Source organism: Paralichthys olivaceus, chromosome 14, assembly GCF_024713975.1.
Source record: "Paralichthys olivaceus isolate ysfri-2021 chromosome 14, ASM2471397v2, whole genome shotgun sequence".
NCBI lineage: Eukaryota > Metazoa > Chordata > Actinopteri > Pleuronectiformes > Paralichthyidae > Paralichthys > Paralichthys olivaceus.
In genome coordinates, this window is record NC_091106.1 from 8019226 (window position 1) to 8039254 (window position 20029).

At 42.2% G+C, this 20029-nt stretch overlaps 1 protein-coding gene across 1 annotated transcript in view; it reads right to left on the reverse strand.

Moving 5' to 3' along the window:
- The window catches only part of ptk7b (protein tyrosine kinase 7b), a 74463-nt gene that overhangs the window by 52959 nt on the left and 1475 nt on the right, over nucleotides 1-20029 (reverse strand). The window lies entirely within an intron of this gene.

A 20029-nucleotide genomic window follows, 5' to 3' on the forward strand; every position in this document is an offset into this window, starting at 1 on the left:
AATAAACTGTGGAATTTGTAATTGATTTGTAATGAGTTTCAAACAAACAAACAAGGGTTCATCCAAGTGTTACAGGCAAAGACCAAAAATCGTTTTCCAAACTTTTCAGTTTGAGCTGGCAAACATGTAGAGATTCTTTCCCAAAAACTCCAAATATAAAATTGCAATTGATTTCAGAAAAGTACTATTACAAAAAAGCAAGATGCTTTGTGAGTTCACATAGTTGCATGTCATCTTTCCACGTATTTGTGGGTCTGCAGCCCAAAATTTACAACCACATAGACTCTGTATTCTGACTGCACATTTGTGGATAATATCAGGCTGTGAATTTAGCTGAGAATTGTGAATCGAGTTCACAGAGAGCACGGACAACTCCAGGGATGTCATAGCACTCTTCCACAGTAAAGTTTCCTGTGAGAGTGTAATAATTGTCCTACTTAAAACAAAGGGAGATCTAACACTAAAACCAAAAACACAAATAATAGGTTTAAAAAGGACGGTTTAAAGGGAGAAGTATAGAGATGTGGAATGTGGACGTGTTTACCGTCTGATACCGGTAAATTTATCAGAGATTTCTGACGCACTTTCAGATGATTCAGATTGCCTGTGGAGCAAGGGCATTATACCTTTGCCTCTCTTATGTGAACAATGCACCTTTATGAAGAATAATTATATGGTGAGAACGCTGGTAAGCCAACTACACTGGTGAGGCAGCAGTCAGTTTTTTTTTCTCAACGATTAAAGCAGAATGATTAGCTCTAATTACTTCCTGCTTCACACACCATCTCCTGCAGGTCACAAACCGAGAATGAACAATGTTTTGCTTTTCCCAGGATTTAGGCTGAGGGGGGAAAAGAGATGGGACTGAGGGGGGTTGAGTAAAAAGACGGGGGGGGGGCTGAGTTCTGAGCTTCTCTTACTACACTCTTCAAAACACAAGCACGACTGCGTGAAATGTGCACATACGCATACTTGAACGAAGGAACGCTACACATACAGAAGGTTTTTTTTTGGTCAGATAAAACTAAGAAGGGACTGAGTGACAAAACCACCTATTATGGGCTCATTTGTATGTACATCACAACCTCTCTTTGTATTGGAGTAAGATGTGTTGAGGCGCGCTGCTCTGCTCCTCAATGAGAGAGTGACAGCCCTGCAAACCAGACCCCCCCCGCCCAAACCTCTTGAATGAGCTCTCTACAGTGGTTTTTGCTAAAATCCTGCTCTGCATTAGCATGGGTAACGGCTCGCTCAGAGAGGGCTGGGCGACACTCACACACGGACGTGGACAAAACGCCACAGGAAGAAGGGTTTCACGAGTGCTATTGAAATGGTTCAATCAAACAGCTGCATGTTTCCAGCTACAGACATAAAACCATTTGAATAAATTAGTTGTGATTACACAATCACAGCACATGTATTAATTATTGGTGGTGACTATTAATGATTAAAAGATAGAGTGCAACAACATTGATGCAGAATTTGAGTATCTAGGCATGAAGATACTGTTCTGCCATGCTAATGTCAAGGCTGTAAGGATTTCAATGTTGGTCATTCAGTGTAGAATGATACATCCCTAATGTTTGATTGACCGAACAACAGTTTATTACCTCAGCCAAAATATGTAATGTTTTCATTGTGTGTTCTTTTATTTGTCACAAGGATCAGAGAAAAAGAAATGAAATGATTTGCATCACACTTGGTGGAGGAATGAGGAATGGACAAGGAAAGAGCCCATAACATTGTATTGGTGGATCCAGACACTTTTTATTACTTTCTTTGACAGGGCATTTTTCAATAATAGTTTTTGTATTATTTCTTAGGAACTAATCTGAAATATTTACGTTGTTGAGATCTATGGGTTTGAAAGGTTTTGTGCAGATAATCAAATTGTTTATTTTGTCCTTTTATTTTCTATTTTGACAGTGAGACAGCATTGTTCGGCCTTTGCAAAGTTCTTTGGCCACCTAGTTAGTAAATGTCAGCACACTCACAAACTTAACTATGATGGTGAACATGGTTAACATGATATCTACTGAACGTCACGTTAGCACCGTCATTCTAATGAAATTCACTCAACGTGTTACTGTGAGTCAGAGCAGCTTTGCAGAGCTGCGAGCGGAGCTGTAGACTCTAGCTTTCACACACACTAGCTGCAACTGAACACTCTTTATGGATTCTTTTACAAAGTAATCTCAAACGTCAGAAATCATCATTGACATAAACAAGAGATGCACAAAATCATCATATTCTTTAAAGAGAACAAGCTCATTTCTTTAATAAATAACTTCATATCTCATCAATCATCCAATGAGTAATCAGGGATTTTTTTCCATAATTCAGTGCCTCATGGTTTAGGCACCAATTAATAATGCTCCTACTTTGTAAAGCGGACGATAATGCATTTGCATGCGTGGCTAAACCCGATAATAAGAGTGACTCATACTTTCATACTTATAATTTCATAATGCAGTCATCCTGCACTGACAATCCTTCATCACATTTGTGTTTTGCACTGTGAAATCCCTTTCTGTTGCTCCCCATGATATTTATCAACAGGCCCGGTGAGTCACGGTCTACTGTGGCGTTCAAGGACTCTTGCTGACTCGCCGTTGGTCTTGTTGCACGGCTGATCAAAGTTTTCACAGTCTGTGTGTTCTTCTACCCTCATTGCTGATATTAACAAGCCCAGGAAACCACACTCTCACCGGCAGGATGGTCGACACACTGTCTGGATCTCCCGCAACTCTCCCAGATCTCCCAGCTGTTTCAGCCACAGGTTAAGTGTTTCATTCTGCCTATGTTTAGATGACATGTAGTGGTAAACACTTGAGTGCTTTTAACTACAGCAAACAAAAATCCAGTCAAGGTTTTCGGGAAAACACATTTAAATGAAACCCATTGAATCCTTTTGAGTCACACCCCCGCCCCCGCCCCCGCGCCCTGAGCCGATTCGCATTTCCAAAGAATAAGCTGACGACACCTATCTGTGTGCATTTAGCACATCCAGGGTCACAGTGAAATCAGACAACTCCGTATGCATGTGTATGGAGGGATCAGTAAAGGCAGACGAGCCCAAGCACTTTGACACTGAGACTGACGGTAACGAGCCTAAACAATCTCCTCACCGGTCATCCACATCCATCAATGACAGACTTAGTGCAGATTAGATGGACTGCATTCATTACCTGACATACACTGCACATCCTGCAGGCATTTTAAAGTGGAAACAAGATCTGGATCACTCTGCTTCACTCTCCTCTGTGTATGTGCGAGTGTTTTTGTCAATTTGGAAAGAGGTGTTGTGGTACAGACTACAGCTGTGGACCCAGCAGGGACTGTACCTGTGCCAGATAGATGCACTAAAGTGGGATCTGTGACCCGTGAAGAGGAATGCCAGTGACCAGGCTCCTGCTGTGAGCAATTCCCCATTTCAATTTACCACCTGGCATAACAAGCCTCACCTACAAACAAACACAGAGATAAACCCAGATCGCAGAAATACAGAGAGGCCCACAGCAGAGAGATCTCATTGTGAATGTTAGCTTCGCAATATCTCGTCTGCCACCTCTAAGTGGCCACTTGAGCTGCAAACATTAGATGTTTAAAGGGGGGAAAAGTACAATTCTAAATTGAAATATGAGGTTCTGGAATTCCCACTTTCTTATAACATATATTAACTGTTTGAAAGAAAAAAAGGGGGAACTCTTTCCAGCCCTTTAATCTGTCTCATCTTTCGATTAGTCAAGCTTTTTTGAAGGGGACTTTACCACAGAAAAACTTCCACCTTTCACAACAGAGGGAAGAAAAGCAATAAATTCAAGTGAAAACTGCTCATTTCAAGCTGAGCAGTTGTTTTATCTGTGACAGTGATCGATTCAACAGTTTCGAAGTATATCATCTCTACATTCAGAAACGTCCACGTCAGAGCTCAGAGTACTGTTGGCGTCATGAAATCACTGAGCCGTGACCTTCAAAGAGACACAGCACTTGTAGATGGCGCCCTGAAAAATGACATTTAAATGAATTAAGAGATAAAGCCTGCAGGGCTGTAAATGCTCTATAAACGTTAAATGTGTATATTTTGTGGTTTATTACTGGACGCTGGTATGGAGCTAAAACAACGACACCACTGCGTTCTGAAGTCGTCTTGTGCTGCGCCATGATGGTTTCTTACAGCGTCCAGCAAAGTGCAAGCGCAGCAACATTCAAGCGCATACTGTGACCAATACGAACTAGGGGCGAGCACAGCACCAACTGCGTTGTGTCTCAAAGGGCCAGGAGGCAGCCCTTCAATGCCGAAATATACAGTCATTGGAATATCCTTGACCAAAGCTCTAATTGAATGGTAATACCCTTTAACAGACAGCAACAGCGACTCAAATCTTTTTATCCCTCCATGTTACCTCCAGGCATCCCCCTGTAACATAAATCTTTCTCTCTTCCCTCCACCCCTCTCTTTCTGCCCTGTTAAAAGTCAGAGCCCCTGAGAAGCTGGCAGTGGCTGCAGGAGAGGCATCTCACATTTCAAGACAAAGCCTGATCCTCTGTCAGAAAGGAGACACTCTCCAAACCGGGCCTGCTATTTATCACCAGGAACCTGTTTCTCTGCCTGCTCCCCGTCTCACACCTCTGCGCTGAGAGGCCGCCTGCTGAAGTTGCCTGTTGATAGGGAGAGCCTGTCAGGGATTGAGCCTGTCGAAGCTTTACAGTTTCTTTGCATGATCGCACAATGAGTAGATGCCACCTAAATTACCTTGAGTCTGTCCGTTTTCCCCTGAGAATGATGCATTTTGTTGACAGTGCAGACAAAAAAATCAATTACACTGTGTGAAGGTATGCAAGGTGACGTGGGCTTTGTTTGAGTTTCACACAAACAGAAAGAGAGGGTCGAGCAGGCTGCGATAGCAATGCGTCACCACAGTGTTAATTTACTAAAGTTTGAATCAACTGTATTTTCTGCTCAGCACCACGAACACGAGAATTTACATCCTGAGAGATATCAACACTGCCACAGTGCTGCTTTTGTCCAAGTCACCCGACAATGGACAGCAGCACACACTGTTTAGAGAAAAGTGACAATTTGCCAAGATTTAAAACCTTGTTAAATACACAACATGACTGCTGCTGGTTAAGACGGTGTTTCCTGTGTGAAATTGCACACTGAGGATAATCAGATAATGACCCGGTAAGGAGCAGATTTGCCTTGTTTGGAGGCGAGAGGTCATGTTATACAGAAGCCACAGTGTTTCAGGACCTGAGGTTAAAGCACACGTCCTGACCTTTGATCATAAAGCTCCAACTCTGCGCGGCGCTGTTTGACACCCAGGGTCAGGCTTATAACTACAGAGACTGTGGCTTACGACAGAGGGTCAGAAAACTCATTTTCTAACTTGCACTAACAAAGAGCCACTGATCCCAGCAACTGAATTTCATTCTCAAAGGTCTGTAGGCACACCCACCTTCCCCGCACGGCCATGAATCCATGAAAAATACCTTTCTGACAAGTCTGCCACTTAAAGCTTAAATGCTGAAAAATGTCCGAGCTCTGTAACTTAATATTCTGCTGTCTGGAGTACCAAATATATTATTTTACCAGAACCCACCTCTTCTCAGTAGCATTTAAAATGTAAACTTTTTGAAAAATCAAAGTGCTTCACTCAACCAACAACAAGCTAAAGTAAGCATTAAATATCAAGGGGGAAAAAAATCTACTAGCTGCCTGAAAGTAGATATACAAGCTTTTTTTTTTTGTTTATTTTGCAGAGCGAGCTGTTATTTCATTTGGATTGGCATAGTTCTGGTGGAACGCGGCCAAAAGAAACACTTCAGCTCTACCTCCTCACTCCTAAACCTATATTTCAGATTCATGCAGCCACCTGCTTGACACTGAGTGTGTTAAGCAAGTTAAGAGGAAATGGTATTATTAGCAGTGTACCATCGCTTAGAGGGCTGAGACGTGGCGAACAGTCAAAGGCGTTCTTGTTGCCTCTGAGGATAACATTGTTAACATACAGAGGAGGATGACTGATGAGAGCGTCTGCTGCAGGCCTGGAAGTCACATGAAAACTGTTAGGATTCACTCATTTATCATTTCTACAGCACATCTACACAGATATGCTCCGAACTACATCCGAAAAAAATGAGCGTCAAAGAAAAAGAGCACAAAGGATTCATTTAGAAATTGGGAAAAAAATAATCTATGAAAGCGTCACTTTAAATTACTTAAAGCTTGTTTGGGAAGTGGTCTTCGTCATACAGTTTTAGTCCATCATAAAAATGCTGAAAATGGGCCATTGTTTATCGCATGTACTGAGCAGTCTGGCAACACTACATTTTACAGGATCTAAAACAAAATAGCATTTTTGCACCAAATAAGAAGCATATGGTCTCACATTCAATTACAGCTATTTTCTCCCCCCGGCTCACATTTCACAAGAGCCACTTGTTCGCTGCACAACTTGTACAGGCATCAGCTCGCCACACAGCTCATGGTGACCTCAGGAACTAGCCACCTAAAAGCAGCCCTCATTCATAAAAAACGGACTTAAAAAGGGACATCACACACACCACAAGATTTCAAGCTTTTTTCCCCTCAGGACATAGTGGGGTTCAAAAGTATGAGACCACATTAAATCTACAAATCTTCTTTTTCTACAAATGAAAATCTTCTCTATACTTAAATAAGCATGGATTTCACACGCAGATTTATTTTACATGTACATAAAGCTGTCTGTGATCTTCCTGACCTTAATTTGAGCCCATACTAAGGCAGGGTAAGTAACACAGCTACACTGAAGAGACACTGAAGCTGCTGTAATATTTAGTGGTATTTTAATTATAACACAAGCAAACAAACCTATGAAGTGTCTTGTAAAAAAAGTATATGAAATTAGTACTGGGGTTTATAATCCTGTAACCACAAAGCACTCTAACAAAGTTTATGATGATATCGTGGTCAGGGGGAGCTTACCATCCTCATAGTTAGAGAACTGACTGTGTGGAAGTTTGAATGTGTGTTTATAAAAAGAGTGTCAAAAAATCTCAGCAGCCACATCCGTCCACCAGGCTGCATGAGCTGGGATTGGATGCAGCTTCAAAGGCTGATGTGTCGTAGTTTAGAGAGATATTTAATAAATGAATCTGGGGGAATAGCAGGACAGACCCTGGCTCTTTTCACATCACCTGACCCGCAGAGAAAATCAGATCAGGATCACAGGATCAAGTTGGTGAGCGCCAGGGCCAGAGAGCAATGTCTGGGGCATTTCTGAGGGAACTTGGACAGATGCAGACCGAGGACAGAGAGTTGAGAACTTGTTCCAGCCACACATACATGCCTACGTCTCTATTCATTCTAAAATTAAGATATGTGTTGGTATGGCGTTCCATGTATGCATACCTGGTCACACATTTCATTCCAGAAGGTGGTGGCAATGCACAATGAAGTTGTTTATCAACTGCCATTTAAATTAAAAAGCCTCTTATCATGACCAAGTGTGGGTGCAGTTTGTGACTTCAATCAATGATGGTACAAATGTGGGTAATGGTGGACCTCCTTGCACAGCCTCTCTGAAAAATGAGCGTCATGTTCTCCATCTTCTTCTCTTCTTTGCAACCTTGTACCTATAGAGCATGGGCAGTCGACATGTACAATCGGCCTAAGCAGACCAGAAAACAAAGAATTTGCTTTAACTGTGCTGCAGCATAAGCAGGCGATGTTTCTCCCCAACATCTACACATGCATGTCTCAATAGGTCCTGCAGAAATCTATGTACAGTCCTGTGTCTAATGAAAAGTGCTGTCCTTGAACAAAGCAACACCCTGATCATCAATACACAGCTGGAGTGAGTTGTTGCTTCGTCCTTCCCTTGGAGTGAATCTGTTAAAAGTTTAACCTCTTTAGGGAGCATCTGAAGAAAATGGACCCTTGTTGTGACCCTGACCTTTATCCATTCATTGCACTGATGGAGTTCTGCATGGGAGCTCACACTTCCATCTGTGGTGGCTTAAAACCTGTGTGTCTCCCTCGCTTTGAATCAGGTCAATGCTTGTTAGAGTCCATCTGCATTGAAACCTGAGAAGGTCTTTGGGGGAACAGTGACCTCAGCTTCTCTCCTGACCCTCTAACCTCCCTCCACTCTCCCCTTCATGGTCTGATGTTCTCCAGCTGCCAAAATGAACCTTACTCCTGCCCACAATTATCTTCATTAGGACACTTTTAAAAGCATTTAACCATGTAACCATTGTGTCCGTATTTTATTAACCAACCCACCAATGGCACACGGCAATAAAATTTACTTTCAAATACACTCTGCGGACAAATCTTTCACTCATTATTTCCAGCTGTGACATGAAAAGGGAGGAGGCAGCTAATGGATGTAAATGTGTGACCGTAACGTTTTTCACTGGTCATTTATGGTTTCTTGCCATTGCCTTGGGACACAGTTAGACTAAGACTCTATTAAAGACCTATGTTGAGAATAACTGATATATAGAAATATCAAGTCCAAGAGTTACTTATACTTCCCTATAACTGAAGATAAGACGAAGTAGGCGAGTAGAGAATAACCCTTGATACACTATATTATCTTCCAAACTACAGGCAGAGCTACAAGGTATCCAGTGTTTCCCACGGTGAACTGAGATAGATTCTGAGTAAGATGTTTGTAGTCAGTTACACGCTAGTCTTGTTTGTGGTTTTATTACGGTGTGCTTATACCTGTATCATAGAGAAAGAATTTACATTACAAAAACTATGCATGCTGTCAAAATATTTCTCATAAAAATGTTTTTAAGGCACAACAGAAGTTGTGTTAAATGAACTTTTACATATTTAAGGCCTAACTAAATATATTTAAGAAATAGTGCATATTCATTTATGTGTTCTGAACTTTTTAATTTGAGACTTTAAGACCTCACAGACCCCTGCTAGGCGAAAAGTTAAGTTGTTTTCAAGTGCGTCTTCATCTGCCTCTCACTGCCCTGTGGCACTTACCACTAAAAGGGACATAATTAAAATATGAATTTTAGGCTTTAACCCTAAAGGTTTTCACAGTAAGCCAAATGTGGTCTCACTAGGCATAAAAACAAAGCCAGAGTGCACTTGTCCTCCCATAAATGTTCAGAAATATATTCATATTTCCAAAGTAAACTAACTACTTACCCAAAAATATGGTTCAAAGTAATGATTTCAGTAAAACAGAAAAGTGAAGAGGATCCCAAATGGCGACTTCAAAGTGAAGTTAACTAACACGAGCGTGACTTTGTGAATGTGAGTGTTTACAGAGGGAAACATGGGGCAAGGGCCAACAGCTCTGGGAGGATCCGGTCCTGTTGTATGGTCTTTAATACACTCAGCATATTCTGTGACGGTCTCTCACCGTTTCCTTGCACTGGGGGAACTCGCTCATGTTTAATGCCTTTTGAACTGCCAGGGTTTTAGAAAGAGTTACAGTGCCAGAAACAAAAAAGATCAAACAAAGGAGGAGGGTGGAGGAAAAGCTGCAGGACATCCAACTCTTGCTGTTGTAAGAGATGAGAAACATTTGTGTGGGTGTCGCCGATTAAAAATCCCTGTTTAATTCATGACCAGCCTCTTTCCAGCGAGGTGTTGTCAAGTTTAGCTGGACTGGCTGGAAATCTGAAGAGTTGTGTTGTACAGATAGCTGCTGTTTTCATCAGAGTGGAGTGATGTACTCCCTCTTAAAGATTGAATTATAGCATTGCAGATGTTTAATGTTAACATTAATCACGATCAATAAGGGGTGGGGACAGACAACATAAACATCACTGCACGTTAATGTTACACTTAACACTGGTGGCAACACACTCTCTACATGGCTCTGGAGGCATGTAACATTAGCACACAATGAGCTATTCGCTACCTTTAAACACATGTCGACAACAAAATCCCTCAAGCCAAGAGGTCAAAACTGTGGCTGTATCTCACATGAAAGGTTCCCGACGCCGGGAAGTGTGAGAAATGTTTGAAGTTCAAACTTCGAATGACAAATTTGATGAAGCACCTGGTGACGCACAGGATACAATTGAAGGTGTGTGGGCGTCCCTAACCCCAGCTGACAAAACAGAAAGGGATATGCTTATTATTGTAGCTTGGTTATGTTTTATTTATAATGTAGTTTTTTGTGTAAATTTGTTAAGCGTTTTGCACATATTTATATGTGTGTTTAAGGTAAGTATACTTTAAACTGTTAACAGTTCATGTGTTATATTTCAACTTCCACTTGGCCTCAATATTGAAAAACTTATCAGTCAATCAAAAAGTATCAATGTAGAATCAATATCAGAAAAAAAACAATACCAAACCATTCTGTTAATGAGTCATGGTTGTGACATATTAATGGGATCAATATCCAAAATGGACAGGGGAAAAATTGCACTTACACTGACACACACATCTCCCCAATTGCACGCAAAGAATGCAGCAAAGAATGCAGCAATGTTTGACTGTCACTCAACTCACATAGAGTTCAAACATGTTTTTTGCAAGCAGACAGCAGAGTATACAGGGTTTGCTCTTCCAGAGTCTGAGAGTGGGTTTTTCTACTAAAAATCTTGCCACGATCGACGTGTTCAAAGAGCGCATGGGAGGAATATAAATGCAGAGGGAGGAAGTGAGAGGTGCACCCAGGGCTCGTGTGTCATCTGACCTCATTTTAAGATGGACCTGAGAGGTTGCAGGGGAAGGCAGGGGTGTACCTTTCACTGCAACCTTTTCTTCGCTTCCTCCAAAATGACAGGACAGAAGGGCGCGCACAAAGGTAGAGTAAGACGTCTGCCTGGAAACCATCCACGAGAGATGAAAGAGTCCTGGTGAAGTCATGGTGCAAAAACGCAATGAGCAGAAACACAAGACCCCATCTTTGAATAATTGCAGAGCGTATTGTTTAAAACGAGAGAGAGAAGCATCAGATGAGTCTTTCTGTTGGGTTTCCTCCTCAGTCTGTCAAAGATGACACACACCAGGACAAATGAATCACTCGCTATAAAAACACAGACCGATACATGCCCACAGGTGCATGAGCCACATGTGTGTCACACACCAACACATGCGCACACATAAAACAGCCTTTCCTGTGGGGCGTCAGTCTGCCTTTACATATTCTTTAGATTCCAGAGGCAGTGAAAGCCCTGTGTGTTCGGCAGCACGAGGGCCCCCCCATCTGCACCACAGGAAGTCAACAGCCAAACAGCCGCCAGCCTCCTCCCGCCACGGCTGTTGTCCAGACTCTCAGGGAGATCTCAGCCTTTGCCCTCCATTCTGACCACACACACACAGAGCTGAGACCCCCTGTCACGCAGTTCAGAGTGAGGAAAGACAGGACATCTGTCTGGGTCCTAACCTGGATGAGGACACAAAGCAGCGTTGAAAACTCTAACCTGGAACAGAGGATGCTGTTGGGATCCTGGGCTTCTCTGACGCAAGGCCAGGAGGAAACAACCACAACAAAACATCTACTTCCTCTGCCTGCACTTCCTCTGAGCCAGGGACTATTGTCAGTGCTCAGACACAACACTGGCATTTCTATCTGTGGTCACCTCAGCAGATAAGTAAGGGAAACGCTGTCCTGTGCTCCCGAATCAACAAGGCTGTGTTAGCTGGCTGCACCTGCAAAGAGCAGCCTATTGTACATCTGTGTATTATGTTTGTCCTCTGTGGGGATTGAACAATGTGGGGTTTCTGAGGGCAAATACTGATATTGTTGACTGAGGCTGGTAATAGCAGACACTGATAACAATGTCTGGAATTAACTTTTCATTTCACCCACAGACGACGTTAAATAATACCTGCCAGGAATTGTTTACACTGGCAAAAAACTTTCCTACGAGTATTTATTGACTAAAAACTTTTCAAACATTTAGTGTTTGTTTTTCACCCTATGCAGATAATTTATTCTCATGTTTATGTGAAAAAACTCCAATAATTACAAAAAGATCAAGTTTGCCCCTTAAGACTTTTATTCTAGTCAGTGGAAACCCCTTGAAAAACAGTAGTCACTAAATAAACTTCCACAGAAACCCAGAATAGACCTTTTCATAACAGTGTTTTTGTCAGAGAGTCGCTTTCATCAAATACACTATTCAACTTTATTTTAATAACACCACAAGCAGCTGCATACATTACATCAACCTTCCACATACCAGCTACAGTAGGGTGGAAGGATGGAGGGAATAATGCTGGACAAACAGGAAGCACCTTCATGTAGCAGATGTTACTGGACTAACCTGCGACCTCTTGTTGCACTGGTGAAAACAGATCATCACACAAACTAACAGACAAGGTTTTCTCTCGACATGACACCCAGCAGATTGAAAATGTTCTGGTGGCGTTTCGGTCAGAAATGGGCAGAGGATATAATCCACAGCCCTGATACTGAGAGAGGAACCAGACTCCTTCATGTCAGAACAGAGTATGAGGCAGAGATGCAATGCATTTCCATACAAACCCAACTTCACAGAATATAACACCGATGTGACCCCATTCCAGCTGCCACTCTATCCACAGTGTTGTTTCCCAAACACTGAGCAAAGAGGAGCCTTTTCACCAAAACCTCTTCATGCAGAGAACCTACTTGGTTATTCTGCCTGCTGTGCCATCCCTCTGTCAGAAGTGATAGAAAAAAGACTGCAGTCTGGCTTAAAGCAGACACAGGGGGAGGTTCAGACAGAGGACAGCAGAAAGGAGGACGGGGTTTAAAGGGATTCGGTAGTTGGCACAGTTTGTGAAACTGGAACGAAGCAAAGTGAAAAGGAGCAAGCGGAGGGTGAAACATAGTGCAAGTGCAGCAGCAACACAGAGAGAAGCAGATGAAGCTGGAGAGGATGGTGAGATTGTTTAACATAATTAAAACCACAGAAAATAATGACGCCGGGCTGTGTAATGAGCCTCCCTCTCTGCTGTGGTTCTACTAATTCAGAACAATGCCAGCCTTAATGTACTAACGCCGCTGCGAAAGAGATGTATTATCATCAAACATGGTGGTGTAACGGACCTAGGGTCAGCAGAGGTTTCCCAGGGTGATTATGTAGCCAGTAAATTAATCTACTGAACGACCGACTTCACTGAAACATTAGGGACGTAAAAAGAGACGTTAAATATAATAAAAGCGAAACACTGATTCCCACAGAATTGATTCAGACTGGAAGTAGCACAAGTGCACGTGCACAGTTCGCTCAACGGAGCATGAGTGACAGGTACACAAAGTGAAAGAGAAGTTCATAACCAAGAAAACTGCATTGAATGCCAGTACACAGCTGCAACTGAAACTATGAAGTCTGACTGTCTGTGTGGATGTTAAAATCTTTATGGATGACAGCGTGATAAATAAACCAAGTGTGAGATCTTTTGTTATTATGAGAGGTGTAAATATGAAACTGTGGCAAGACAAATTAAAATATGGCAGGCTGCTACAGTCTATATAATTAAGTCTTAACTATGTTGTAATTCATATTTTCTTTGCACACATTTAAAGAGGCCACTAAAGGATGCTCAGAGCAGCTGCTGTGAGGAAATTAGTCCCTCTCACAATTGTGCAAAATGAAAACGCAGTAAATAAGAATAAAAAAGGTTAGTCAGCGAACATAAACCAATAATACTGAGTTTAGAGAAACACTGGTTGGGGATATAAAAAAGTCAATGGCCTGTTACAGACGAGAATACGCTTTTCCATTTAAAGTACTGCAGAAGCCAATGGTGTGTTTCTACTTTTCCAGATGACACAAGGCTCTCTCTTAAGCTCCTGACAGACACACTCCATCTGCTTGATGGTTAAACAAAGAAACCAGCAAATGAGATATATCATGAATTCATTCTGTGTGATTCCTTGATCTGTACATTTCTTTACGGTACAGTTTCACAGAAAACCCAGTCAAGAACTCCTGCCAATTCTTCCTTTGTGAGAACAGCTGAAATGATACATCTGTGCTCCTGCAGTGCCCGGGAGAACACGAGCAGCACTGTGGCACTTGGTTCACATTCAAAATGTATGAGCGAGGATTCAAAGGAGCTCTGAAAACATTCAGGTGCTGTACGCTGCGACAAAGTCACCGTCTTCACTTGTATATATCACACTGATTCCATCGCACACTGTAAACCCCAGCCGTGCAGGTATATTCAGGAAGCAGGACCAGGGGGTTAACACTGCACATGCTGCCATGGAGACAGATCTCTGGCCCTTATGTGGCCTTTGAGCTCTGCTTCAACCCACAGCAGAGAGACAAAACACAACATAATGAGGAGCAGCGCCAAACACAACAAAGAGCAAGCAAACTGGATGATACAGTAAATCAGCACAGATAAGAGAACATTTAAACTACTCAAAGAAAATATATTCTCGCCAAACAACAACTGGGCCCACTGCGGGGTCAGTTGTAGCCAGATGACCCCATTCATCTGCAGATCAAACAGAGTCGAAGGCCCTTCTCATTAAACACCAGTGGCCTTTTCAGCCTGTTTAAATCTGCTGGTGTGGCTGGGAGGAGTCAGGCGCTGATTGAGAGCTGCCTGGTGTCACTCCGCCTGTGGCTCGTTGCTATGATGAGTTCATTCAGCCCCGGGACACAAAGAGTTAATGGCTGTTGGGATTATGCAACGGCATGCCAGACGCCTTTCTCCTCTCTACCCTCCTCCCCTTAAAAAAAAACCGGGCCCAAGCCAAATTAGGCATTCTTGCACGTTTCGATCAGATGCATTTGAATGCGGTGGCAACGGCGCACATGCTTTGGCACTGACGCCGGGAACAAAACAGGGATTTTGTATTCGCCCTTCCCAGGGCCTCACACCTGCCCTGCAGGGGGAGCGGTGTCATCAGGATTTACAACCGTCGGAGAGGGTGATATCTACACAGTGTCAAGCTAGTAAAAACATCTGTATTCATCATTTTAAAAGTGAACATGAAACCACAGGTTATCACTAATGGCTGATAAGTGATCCGGCTACAGGAGATAGAGACAGGGTTATGGTTGAAGACGGTCAGCAGATCTCAGAGGCTGCAGCTGATAAGAGAATAAACATGTCACATTTAAAAAGGAGCGTGGCAACTCAACATGGAAAGTTATATCTATTTATTAGATTTTTTAGATTCTAGCTTTCTTGTATCTGCAAATCACAAAACTGTAAAATTCCACTCTGTTGGATTTTAAATCACTGAGAAGGACAGATTAATGATATCTAGATTTATTAGTTATTCAATTCCACATGTCATTATTTAATTTATATATATTTTACACACTAGGGGAAATTTACTAGATCACAAATGTTACATTGGAGGCTATGTACATTTTATGGGCACCATTATGTATCAGTGTGTGAAATTATATAAAAAACAAGATACAGATTTGCTCAACATTGCCCACTTCTAACTTTAACATGACTGAGACCAGGCCCAGATAAAATCAGTAAAATCATTTCTGTGGATTTTTTTAATGTGTGTGGATTATTTATTTGTGACTATGTTTTGCATCAAAATAAATTAACAAGCGTTGGAAACATTGTTTTACTCCAGAAGATATTTTAATGGATCTTGCTAAAATCTCACCACCAGGTCAGCAAACATTTGTTTTCATTATCAATTAACCTGCTGAACATTTCCCAGCTAACTCATAATTTGTTTTGTCAGTAAAAATGTCCATTGTAACCTCACATTCCTCAGGGAGACGTGCCGTGCTTTGTCCGACCATGAGTCTAGATGATGTGTGATCACAAACAATGGAAGGTTTCAAATTCTCTCTTTTCAAGAAATAGGAACCAGAAACTGTTTGGATTTTTTTTTTTTTTTTAAATAACTAAAATAATTATTCAATCCTGAAAATAGTTGCCAATTAACTTTATGCTGATTGATAAGTTGACCAGCACTATGTACCTCTATTTCAAATACTAGCTGTTTTAAGATGTTCATCTAAAAAAGAAATGTTTAGGTTACGATCATTTGTGTTTTGCGTTACTAAGACGATAATTTGTGGACCGAAGCTCCTCTGGCGTAGTATCTCACTGGAGCATGACAACAAGTAATTGGAAACGCCACAGAATGAAAAAGAATAACTTTGATGAGGGCAACACAACAAAGTCGGCAGCGATGGCGGGTTAGGGTAGAGGCTAACCACTCCCCCCCCTCCTCGCTCCCAGCCCTCCAGACAGGAGACAGAGCTGTGCAGGCAGGCACCAAGTCAATAAACAACAGAGATCCTTCCAGACGAGACTGGCAACCACGAGGGCCAACACACCAACTACGACAGGAAAGAGAGACGGAGATCTACAAGGACTGACTTCAATCACAACCACAGGGTCCACAGCGGCAGAGCCAGCACAACCACCAACACATGAGCCAACACGCATGCAGTCCATCACACACACATACACACTGCAGCTCCAGTACATGGGTCATTAGGTGCAGTAATCATCATTTAAAGCGGGTAGCTCCATTCTCATAGGCCTTTGTTTATTTGGCTGCACATGAAGCCAACAGTGGCCACGAGAACAGTGCTTACTATGAACTGTGGTTATTTTTCGGTCCTAGCTAAGAACACTGGGGAAATTCAGGCTTCCTGCACAATTCAGCAGGTACGCTTTTCACAGTCACATACCAGGTATTTAATGTCAGGGCTTGGAAAATATTAACCGACAGAAAATCGTATAAGCTGTCATATCCATCTCTCCTTCATAAATCTTTCCCCCGGGTGAGGAGAGAGCTGTTTTTGGCAACCACTGATCCATACCTTCAAAAACGATCCTAATCAACGCATTTTTAGACACACTGGAAAGAAACTAAAAATAAAAGGAAGCTAAGTGAATTAAGTATTTTCCCTGTGACTCATCTAATTTATTTCAGTCATGAGAAAAAGTCCAGTGAGGACAATTAGAGAAAGACAAGAGGGAGAGTGCTTATTTTTTTATTTCCTGTCAATTTAACCTTTATTCCCTCTTGTCTCCTGCATGTCCTGTGGAAACGGTTGTGGAGGCAAGCCTAACACTATTTGACACTAGTCTTTGCTCCATTAAACATCATCCTAATAAGACAAAGACACATCATTGTGAAAATGTTTCTTTCCAATTTAGGCACATTTGCAATCTTCACTTCACACCTCCGTAGGCCCAGTCATACAAATGTGAATATTTTGAGATGCAAACAACTTTGACCCACAATATTTGCTGCACATTTGCGTATGTGTGACCGTGCCCTGAGGCTCCTGTCCTCCACCAAAAATATTTTACAAGTGGCACACAGGACAGTGAACCGAGGGGATGCATCATTAGAAATTACAGGAACCCCAAATCTGAGATGAAGCTCGGCTATGATTGCAATTTCTGAGAGAGTGCAAGAAGATCCTCCCATGGGAGTAGAGCCCTCTATAATAGAGCGGCAGCAAACGGCACATACCAACCGGCTAAGAAAGATGACTCTCAAGTTCAAAAGGCTTCACCTAAAACCTGAGTAAACAGTGTCTGATAAATGATCAGAAACAAGAGCCACTGGAGACCTTGAGAAATCCTCCTCCAGTCTCACAACCTGTGCTACCAGTCCAACTTTCCTATGTGAACAAACACACCGAGAACCAGATCTTATTATTTTGCTCCATTTATCAGCCTCTTTTCAGCTCAGTGCTTTGTTTTGTTGTCACGCTCGGCTCTTTGAGCACGGCTAGCTTTAGCTGTCCTTGAAACTGCCCTGGCCAATTATAATAACCGACATCTCTGCCTCATATAACAGCCTCAAGAGATAAAGCACAACACCGTTTTCTACAGAGCTACAGATATGAGTGTTCATACAGCAAAAGACAAAGATCAATATAACAGAACAAATCAGGAATGGGTGATGTGGCTGGAGTCAGCATCAAGATATTTTAGGCAACTTCTTCAATATTTAATTTGCAATTTAATGTAAACATTTTTAAATCTTTGTCCCTTGTTGTCAAATATATAAGAGATACTAGTAAAGTACTAAATATTATATGTGTAATGGGCAATTTTTGCTGTTTTCTGGCATCTTATAGACCCAACAATTAAATGGTTGATTAAGAAAATCAGCAGAGCAATGGATACTGAAAAAATAAAGCATTTAAGCAAACATACTAAAACCACATAAAAAAGCCTGATATGAGCTAATATTAGATGAAGAAATTGCAATAAAAGAGCCCCCCCCAAAAAAAGAAGAGAGTTTTACAGGGCTGCTGTACTGGGATGCACAGATGTTATATGATACATGAACCCTGCAGCACTCCAGGGAAATAACAAACAAGATGTCACAATGTATTGGTAGAGAGGAGGGAAAAAACAACATGGCCCGGATCAGAAAACAATAAGTTACTTTAAGAGAATTTCTTACTGTGTTTTAAATTGTCTTGTCATATGATACCGTTGAATGTATGAATAAGCTCAAGCAGTTTACTGCCTCAACAGCCATGTGTGAAAGATACCAATCTGAAGCTGTGCTCTGTGTTCTAATCCAGAAGATACATTTAAAATACATTTTTTAATTTGATGATTATTGTTCAGCACAGGACCGTAAACCACTTCATGTGCCTGACAGCAACAGAAACAGTTTATTCTTTCATTCTATCCTCTCCCTTGAATCTAATAATTCAGAGAATCTGACCCATGTTGCAGCCAAGCTGCCTGCAGGCACAGTGGGGTTAATAGGAGCCGAGCATATGGATTCTGAAAGAAAGCAGCGGCGGGTGGGCATGCCGAGAAAACATCCTGCAAAAACCACTGTGGTGGTTTCTGTTTTGAGCTGCACTCAAGACCCAGAGCTGATATGGAACAAATGCTTAAGATTAGCTTTATGGATCTCCTAATAGAAGCGAGTGGAACCAGCACACACACTTTTGATCGAATACTATCCAATGTGATTTTCTACAGTTTCATTTGTTGGATGAAGACAGAGAGACGATTCCTGAAGTAATTTGAGTGAGGCTTTACTGAGGAAGAAATTCGACTGCACACCTTTAAATCATCACGGGGGGGGAACATTTCTAATTTTTGCAAAGAAATCAAAAATATTCAAGTACAAGGAGTCGAGAAATGCAGATCTTCAGCTGCATGATGAAGGATCAAAGTGGGGGTCTGGGAAGAGGCAGAGTGTGCGTGTGTGCTTTTATGTCTATCTGGGTAGCTCCGCAAAATAATATTCATCACATAAATATCCTGGAATCAGGAATTGTCCTTGATGAAGAAGATGGGAAAATGAATGAGGTATGGGTGGGAGCTGTAGCTGGGCGGATGAGAAAGAGGCTGCATTCAAATTATGGACATTAACTCCATACGAGCTGTTTCTCGCTGCTGGTGAGATACAAATAGAAACCAGATCCAGTCATGTGAGGAGTGGGTGAGAATGAGAGTGATTGCTGTAAACTAAAAATAAAAAACTCTGTGTTTATATATATGTCACCACAGCGCCCAGATCACGCAGATGAGAAAACCCCTCCAGAAACATGGCGTGTTTGGTGCGGACAGCTTCATGTGGGTAAAAAGCCACAACAAAATCTGGGCCTCATTCGACGCCATTCCTGGCCTTTACAGTGCTTTCACATCTTTAATAATACATATCTTGTCAAAGGCGCCCTAAAACGTGAAGCTGCTGTGATAACCTGGCTGGCCTCAATTCATGCATCACATAAACACAACCCCACAGCAGCCTGCGTCTCCCCTGCCGCCTGCACACAGAGGACACATTCATCCCTAAGTGGGCACCATGAGGAGACTAGAGGTGGAGGGGAGGGGGGGGGGCAGCAGACGCACTTCAACTTAAAGGAATTCTTCAGCCACTTTGACTGTCATGGCCGTGTTGAAGGCACAGGCAAACACAATCTGTGCTCGCCCGCGTCTCAGTCCGCATGCGGAGATCAGATAAAAGTGAGTGAGTTTTGACATGATGAGCGGTGAGTTAATGAGCCTGATCCTTGGCAGGATAGGAGCATTCCTTGCACAAAAACTAGGGAGCCATGTTTTTTCCCCTCGGCTTCTCCTCTCACCCTGCAGCTGGGGTTATGAACTTTAGGGAGGCCTTGACAT